This window comes from Helianthus annuus, chromosome 13, assembly GCF_002127325.2.
Source record: "Helianthus annuus cultivar XRQ/B chromosome 13, HanXRQr2.0-SUNRISE, whole genome shotgun sequence".
Lineage (NCBI taxonomy): Eukaryota > Viridiplantae > Streptophyta > Magnoliopsida > Asterales > Asteraceae > Helianthus > Helianthus annuus.
Genome location: NC_035445.2, coordinates 65402758 through 65411887, shown reverse-complemented (window position 1 = coordinate 65411887; position 9130 = coordinate 65402758). Strand labels below are relative to the sequence as shown.

Genomic DNA, 9130 nt, shown 5'->3' with positions numbered 1-9130 from the left:
AATACACAAGTGTATACATAAGTGTAAATCAATGGCAACGATTTGATAATGAAAATACACTAGTGTATTTTATGATTTGATGATGTAAATCAATGGTCAGGATTTGTTCACTCAGTTCATAAATACACTAGTGTTCATTCTAGAACCCCACCCTATACACACACACACACACATATATATATATATATATATATATTAATAGAAATACAAGGAATATATATATATATATATATGTATATATTATAATAGGCTAGTCTTGTTTTCAGAATTGAAAGTCTCTATCGTCATACTTCCACACGAGGTTTTCTCCAATCGTACGGATCTGGTTTCCTGTCGTCATTAGTTCTTCTCCATATTGCCTAAGTTCAGCTACGTTCTCCAGGCTCATGGCTGGATAGGCATTCGGTATGTATGGTGGGAATTGTGGTGGCTGGAGATATTGTGACAACCCTCACTAAACCAAGTATCCGTACGACTTAATTAATAATAATTTACTGCTTAATTACTGTGCTTACCTGAAATTGTGGACAAACTGCTACTTGATTACTGATACTTGTACATACCTGCATCATACTCTGTTTACTATCACTACATTATTTACATGCTAAACCTTAGTGACAAACATGATGCACAAAAGCACAGTAGCACTATGAACGGATAACCTATTGAACATGCTGATAAAGCCAGCATCAGGCAGATACTGCCTCTAAGGCCTGTATGAGCCCATGATAGTTTACTACACCAGTAGAGAGTGTAGAGATACAAGGGTTGTAGAACTGCGTATCTAGGAATAAGTTACAGTGAGAGGATGTGCCTAAAACGAACACTAAGTACAAAATTCAGCACTTAAATTAACAATTCAGCTTTTAGCTATCTAATAAAGTGCCAAAACATGAGAAAGATGTTACTAGACACTTTCCAAAGTGTCAGGAATAAGTTGTGTCACTAAAAATAATAATACGACACCTTAAAGCTTTGTTAAACGCTTTAACGGATTACTATCCAACCGAACAACCGGACTTTACCCGGAACATAAAAATATTGCCATTTACATTATTTATCTTTTTTCTGAGCCAGTTAGGGTCCCTGAATACCCTAACACCCACTGTAATGCACAACACACTAGTAACCGGGTTAATCCCTAAACTAACTAGATTAACCTAACTAATATCTAACTAATGGTTGAAATGGAACCGGATCAACCCCCCCCCCCCCCCAACCGATTCGGTCACTATGTGACCACCCATTGTACTTGCATGATTATTTTAAACACATATGCCTAATATCAAGGCTACACAAGACCTCTTGGATAATAAACATATGATTAGCCTATAAGATCAAGACTTGGACTATCATTCTTTCCACCTCAACACTCAACACAAAACTCCCTCTCTCTCTCTAAAGAAGCTACGGCCAAACACCCACACTTTCAACCATCCATCTTTCGATTTCCTTCAAGCCATTCCAAGATCATTCAAGTGTTAAGGATCACCTACGAGGAAGCTTGGTGCATTCGGAAGGCGAAGGACCTCACCTCGTTGCTTTTATCCACTCATTTTGCGTCTAGATACTTCCCTAGCCTCGAGCTAGTAGTAAGTTACTATAATCACACTCTCGATCTATTTTAAGATGGTTAAAATGATATGTAACGGTTAAAAGTCATGAACATACAAGATGATGCATAAAAGTCTACTAAAAATGCTAAAAGTGATGGTTAAAAGCTTGTTTGTTGTGTAAATCTTGTAGTATTTGATTTGTGTAGTTATTTGGACCCGATCTATGATGTGGTAGTTCGGATCATCGTTTAACCCGGGTTGGTCATGATCATGGATCATGACATAGAGTTGTTTTGGATGTAACAAGGGTTAAGTGATGAAACTCTACCACACGAGGAACATGAACTTGTGTAAAAATGATTTTACTTACGAAATAGTGTTTAAAACTAGTAGATCTACGAATCTACAAGTGGTATTTTCAAAAGACCGAGTGTCAAAGAAGCCATGTTTTCTAAAGACGGATTTTACACTAACAAGAATGATTTTTAGAACACACAAGTGTGTAAACACTTGTGTAGCACAAAGTTTCGACAAAAAGAACTATTTTTGTAAAAGTTGACGAAAAGTTGTAAAGACGGAATTTCTCCAAAAACGAGGTTTTTGCGAAATCGGATTGCTTTATATAAAGATCCACTAAATGTAATGGGAATTACTTCATATTTTTGAGTAAATCACAAGTTCATGTAATTTTTGCGACTTACATGTTTATTGACTAGTTTGATGCGTTGAATATTGTTTTGGTTAAATAAGAAAATGGTTGATTTGATTTATAAAAGAAAATGATACGCTTGAAAGCGTGGCCACCTCCAGTTACAGAGGAATCTCTGGCGAAATTTTTCTAAAAACCTAACACTTAGAATTATTTTCACCACAAGTGTTAGAAATACTTTTCGACTTGTTTTCAAATTATAGATTTCGCCACGACTTTATTTACAAAATATCGGAGGTGGGATTTCACAAAATAAAACTTGGAAAAATATATATTTAGTATATATTTTTCATAAAGTCACTTGATATGTCTTTATGATTATTTTGTGAAGATACAAATATTATTTTTAGGGTAAAAATAATACTATCGAATGTTAACGAATCCAAAATAATACGAACGCTTTCACGATAAATATATAAGTTACACCGGTAATTATTATTACCACTCGATCGTTAAAATGTAACTTACGCATTATTAAGAAAATATGACTGAACGCGTATTTTGTCAAGGTATTATTTTGGGAAAATTTTATAGGGAATATAATATTTTTGAGAAGAATATTTATATTTTGAAGTTAGAAATAAAATATATTTTAAGTGAAACTTAATAATATATTTCGAACACACATGTATTAAATCCCCCATCCTTGGGAAGGAAAATGATTACCAAGTATATACAGAATGTAAACACGAAATAGTTGTCTAACTATTTCCCAAAACTAAAACCATAAAGCTAAGGCACGGCCGTCCGTCTAATAGAGTTGGTACGTGTAGGTCGTCGCACAGCTGCTTGAGCAGAAGATATACTTGGTAGAGACGCACCACTGTGAGTTCATGTCCCCCTTTTCTCTTAACTGTTTTCAGTTTTATAAACTGCGGGGGTGAAATACATGTTACTATGATTACAAGTACTTTATACATGGTATGGTTAGCGTAAGGAGGTTTACTACTTAGATCATGTGAGTGGGTAGGAGCAACATGAGGTCATTAATCCTCATGGTAGGACCGAGGGACAGTAGCGGTAGATCTATCTGGGTGTAGCGAGCCCAACCCCTGAGCCCGCCTAATGGACCAGGTGGTGACTGTGTACCCAACGCAAAATCCGCTAGGTTTGAGTCTCCCTACTTGCACTTCACACATATCAATGGCCTTGCAAACCATTGGTGATCTCTTTTTCCTTATTTGCTACATACCAGGAATTTTATACTCACAAAGGTTTTACATACTCACTACACATGAACTCGCTCAACTTTATGTTGACTTTTCAAACTACATGTATTTCAGGAAACTAACGGATCTGGCACGGTATGCACATATTTTCAAGCTGCGTTTGAATAAAGAAGTCATCCAGGGTTTAGAAGGTGTAACCTCTTCCTGGACGGGTTACATATTCCTAAACCTAGTATTGTTTTAAAGTCTTTTGATAAGTTTTTATGAACTCATTTAAATCAAGTCAAGGTTTGTAACTTATTTTGTGAATGTTGAAAATGGGATTTTCTGAACCTTATTATTGGATGAATATCACATGTTTTTATCATATAGCATTGTTATGATTGTTGCTATGGTATTAAGAAGTCACACCTATTAACCCACGCTTCCGCAAAGCCAGGGTGTGACAGATATGGATCTTTCATGAGGTTCTGGAATTGCTAGTCATTCGTCCACGACTGTTCCATAGGATCCGATGCAGGTGCAGGTATCCTTGGGATTTCTTCTGGGTTAAAAACAGGTACTGGTTGAGGATTGTTCGGTATAGGTTCGGGATAGAGAGGTATCTGTTCTAATAGTTGATATGGGTAAAGAAGTAGTATTGGTTCAGGATTTGCTGGTAGGTTTGAAGATCTCATTGTTTATGGGTTGGAGTAGGTCACAATTGGCTAAGCTTTGGTCTAATTCTTCCCACAAAGGCTTGGTAACAGGGATTTGGCGGTGCCTTCCATTAGGGTTATAGTGGCTACTTGGTTTTTCTTCTTTCTTCTCTTTTCTCTTTTTCCCTTATTGAACCAACCTCGTTTCTTAGGGGCTTGGCATTCAGTTGGCTGGGCTTGGAAAATGAAAGGTTCTTCTGTATCCGCTTCATATCCTGATTTCGTTCCAGATGGCCCTTTGACCATTTCCAAATCAGAAATGTTTTGGAATGCTTCAGATACGTTTTCGTCACTCATACTATGGACTCAAAAATCTTCAAAAACAATATTTTAAAAAATCATATATATATATATATATAATTTTTAATCACAGAAATAACACATAGGTTATTTTATATCAACTTCCTAACTTTAATGTTTAAGTTTAGGTATTAAAATAATATCTAAATGGCTTAAACCAGTGGCTCTGATACCACCTTCTGTCACAACCCCCGACCACACCCAGGACGGGAGCCGTGAGTAGATACATGTGGTAACGGTGTTTATTAAATCCGAAGCGGAAAAATATCATTAGGATCGTAGTTTGGAAAATTTCAGAGTTTGTAAAATACCAAAATTTAATATTAAATAATTGGGATAAACCCCATATTACAACCAGAGGTTTTTATAGGGATAAACCCTAATTTATAAAACACAATTTCGTTTCTTTATTCATCTAACATAGCCACATTATTTAAGCATTCAGTGCTTCATAGCAAGCTTCTTTTACTTTAACAGTAAGTTACCTGAAACGCGTTTAAAAACATTTTGTCAGCAAAAAATACTGGCGAGTTCATTCATTTGTATAAAAAGACACATTTTTATAATTTAAAGTATTAAGAGTTTTTACATTTGTTTATATCTATCAATTACTCAAATCAGTATTTGTCACATGGTGGTATTTCCGATGTGACGGTTGTCATATAACTCATTGGCTAACTTTCGTCCAATGAAGATTATCAAGTAGTGTATACAAAACCCCACATACCGGCAGTAATTTCAGAATACAAAAACTTAATCACTGTAAGTATAATTGAAAAACATTTATGGTTTTGCAAAGCATTTAGTAAAAAGAGAATGACTCACATTATATATTTAGGGTTTATTACTATAGCCTCCTGGTGCTAAGCTTGAATTCCTAATAAAAACACAATGCAACACGTATCAGTGCATCAACCCAAATCAAACTTTAACGATAAATCACGATATCAAATCCCCAACGTAGTTAGCAAAGTATAGCCTTATACCGGTGACGGGTAGTCTGTAGGACGACCCTTTAGTGTTATAAATGATAATTTAATCTTGCATTTATCCAGGTATTTATCTTGAATTAGATAACTACGGTTGCTTATGTATCAGGTATGTTCGGTGCCTTAAAAGTGTGGAAATGCAGCTTCGGTTGGAGTTCGGTTGATTTGGAGGTTCATGGTTGCTGAATGAAGAATAAGGCACAAAATTCTAGCCTCTACCGTAGCTTACGGTTGCCACCGTAAGCAACGGTAGACCCCAAAATCATAATTTTCCACCGTAAGGCAGTAAGAAGCCACCGTATGAGTTTAATGGCTACCGTAAGCTACAGTAGCTACCGTAGCTTACGATAGACTCTAAGGAAAAATGTAACTCCCTTCTTTTATGGCACATTAGTGGAGACTTTTGATGGTCTAATCATTGTTACGGTTGGGACAATTCTAAACATTTGGTTTGTGATTTTGATTCGTATGAACAATAATCTTGATGTTATGATGATCCACTGAGCTATGAGAGGCTAAACTTGTTGGTGATCATCCTAGGTGGAAGGTTTGTTTGAGACACTTATGTTTTACTTAAATTTCTAGAATAATAAACTTCCAATGTTTGTTTAGTTTGTTATGGTGTTTGGATGTTTGTTTGTAAAGTATTAATTTGTGTTTGATCATAGTCTAAACCATACGTTCTTGGTGTCATTGGCAATCGAGATATCATGGGAGGGATTAGGGTTGGATATTAGTTAATTGGTCTCGGTTAACAACCTCGCGTTATAATAATCCGAATACTTAGTTTCCTTTTATCATAAACAAGTAACCAAACACGAGCCATGTCTATGTGGTTCTTTCTAGTTAGGATAAATAGTAGTGTCGATTGAAACCTGAAACCTAGGATGGTCGTTTTTTCTTAATCTGTTTACAAAACTCAATCTTTGATTTGCAATCTAGTAGTTTAATTTAGATACTTAAAAACGAATCATTCCAATCTCTAAATTTACCTTTTGTAATTTGTTTTAAATTTAGTCTTTTAGTAAAGCTATTCAGATAACGCATTTCCCACAAACTCCCTGTGTTCGATATCCACTTACCACTAGCTATTTAGTAGTATTTGGATTAAATTTGAGTGAGACTTCGACATCACGTCAACCGGTAGCACTTTGACATCCGTTGCTGGGTTTCAGATTGAACGGACAGAGTATCGTACCAGTGATCAGGTTTAAAACCCTTACTATGGAGCAGAGTTTAGGGTTACGAGGTATCGGGTATAATAGCAATAGAGCAGTACAGTAGAGAGAGAGAGAGAAATGAAACTTTTTGAGCAAGTTCAACTGTCCAGAGCTTGTCCCTTTTATAGCTGCAAAACAAGCATGTTGCGTCGTGCGACCGGCTTGGTCCAATTCCGTCACGTAGCATGACTATGTCAATTAGGGCTTAGGTGGCATGAGTTACTACTATAGACTTTCCACGTGGCTGCCAAGTGTCCTTGTCAAATTATAAGGGTGTCGCGTCACGCGGCCAAGACATACTAACGTCGTCGCGTAGCGCGACGGGGTAAAACTCTAGATTCCCTTGTTTCACGTGCTGGTTCTCGTTGTATGTATTTGGATTCTCGGTTATGATCCGTTATATCCTTTTTCGAGGGTTGTTACAATAGCTAGTACAAACAAATACTTAAAGAATTCTGTGGGGAAGGGCAGTGAAGTTTTTGTAGGATGTAGTAAATGTAAGGCTTAACTCACTTGTTCCTTTAGTCTATTTTTCTCTATTTATAGAGAATATTGGGTATAAATAAATATTTGTTTATTCATACACTTGTATTGAGAAAAGTAGTTATTTTGGCATATTCATTGAATCCTTTTAGTCCACTAGTCACTTAGGAGTAAGTGTAGAACGTTATCATTTTGTCAAGTTTCTGATGTCTTTGATCATCAGATTTCTAATGATCAGATCTTATCAGCTTTTGATGATAAGTATTAGATTTATCATTAGAAACATTAGATTCTCTAGATCTGATATTATTCTCTTGTTGAAGATGACTTTCTGATCTTCGTGATGATGGTGTTCTCTTTCTTTTGTCCATTTGGCATGTATCTTCCTTCATTATGACCTGTTGACTTTGACATCACCAAATGTGATCAGAAGAATTAGATTTTCTTCATCATTCTTCTTCAACACTTACAAAAAGTTTCCTAACATGTGTCAGTAGTGTGACTTTCTGAATTTTTGAGATTAACCTGCTCAGGCTATGATCTTTTTAGCACTTCACACAACTGCTCTTCATAAAGTCATTCTAGTCAAGAGGATTCGACACCTAGGCGGTTCTTTTCTCCATCCGAATTCCTTACAGTTTTCTAGTTGTTGGTAGTTGTTTATAGTTGTTATTTAGTTTCACGTTTACACTTATTAGTTTTTTTCTAAGTCCCTACTTTTACATCAGTTATATTGATAGATGATTGAGTACTAGGAGTTGTCGCATCTTTGGTTTTGATACATGTTCTCGTAGATACTAAATTGCGTATACGCCAGGTACACTTGCCTACATGTGTGTAGTTTGGTTTTCGGGTTTTCTAGTTTATTAATTTAACTTGTGTAGTTGTTATATTTTATATATACCATTCACATACATCTAGTTTTTGACATTGTTACTGGGGACACGATGACTCTAATAAATATTTGAGTCATTAGTTTAACCATCATATATATATATACACACACGTATTCTTTTGTTTTTATTTTTTTGTGTCTCAGTTCTTTTAGTTATTGTTTTACTTGCTTTTTGTGATACGTGCTATTTGTGCCTTCTAGGATCTTAGTAATGCTCCATTCATCTTCGAGTAATCTTACATATCCATTTGCCGAACCTGAGCGTGAGATGTATAAAAGAATAGAGGAGAAGACTTAGATGGAAGTTACTAGAAGTAATCAAAAGATAACAAATGCAGAGGAAGTTCAACCGAAAGAGAGAGAAATAGGAGCACCAACTTGGACCATTGAGGATTATGCAAAACCATCTACATTTAGATCAACTTTGAGCGTCATTAGACTGAATTTGGAGGCAAACAACTTTATTGTTCCGCCACAATACAGAGAAGCTGTTAATTTAATGGCCTTGCAGACGAGGGCCCATATGCTCACGTTTCATTGTTCCTAGAACTGTGAGAGATGTTCAAGTTAAACAAGTTAAACGATCCATCTAAAGCTAACAAATTCCTAAACAAATACTCTCCACCATTAAGAATTGTTGAACTCAGAAACAAGATTCTTTCTTTTGACCAAGAACACAAAGAAACTCTCTTTGAAGCGAGGGAACGTTTTAAAGAACTTCTAAGGAAATGTCCATTCCACGGGCTAAAGAATGTTACACTTTGTGTCTTTGCAAATCATGAGGGTGAAATCATTTAAATTTGAACACCTTGTACTCTCAATATTATTTCTTCTACATCCATCGTTGGTAGGGTTTAAGGGGTATGGCCCCAGGAGTAAATAGTTCTCTCTGACTGAGATGATGATAGTGTCACACCCCAACCGATGGCGGAAACATCAGAGTGAGACGAACGAGATTGCTCGAGACTTCATAAGACTAAATGTGACAAGTATTTAATAAACAAGTTTCATTTCGTTGCTAACATCAAGTGCATCGTTTGAAAATAGAATTACAACAAGTTTGAAACAAAATAAAATACAAGTATTTAAAGATTAAGGTGTGTTTCTAAGC

General features: G+C 35.8%; 1 non-coding gene across 1 annotated transcript; it reads right to left on the bottom strand.

Annotated features, from left to right (window-relative positions):
• Window positions 1-8658: 8658 nt before the first annotated feature.
• LOC118486012 lies at window positions 8659-8765 on the bottom strand. The gene has a single exon (XR_004877869.1). It is a non-coding gene; the product is annotated as a small nucleolar RNA R71 (small nucleolar RNA).
• Between the last annotated feature and the right edge of the window lie 365 nt (window positions 8766-9130).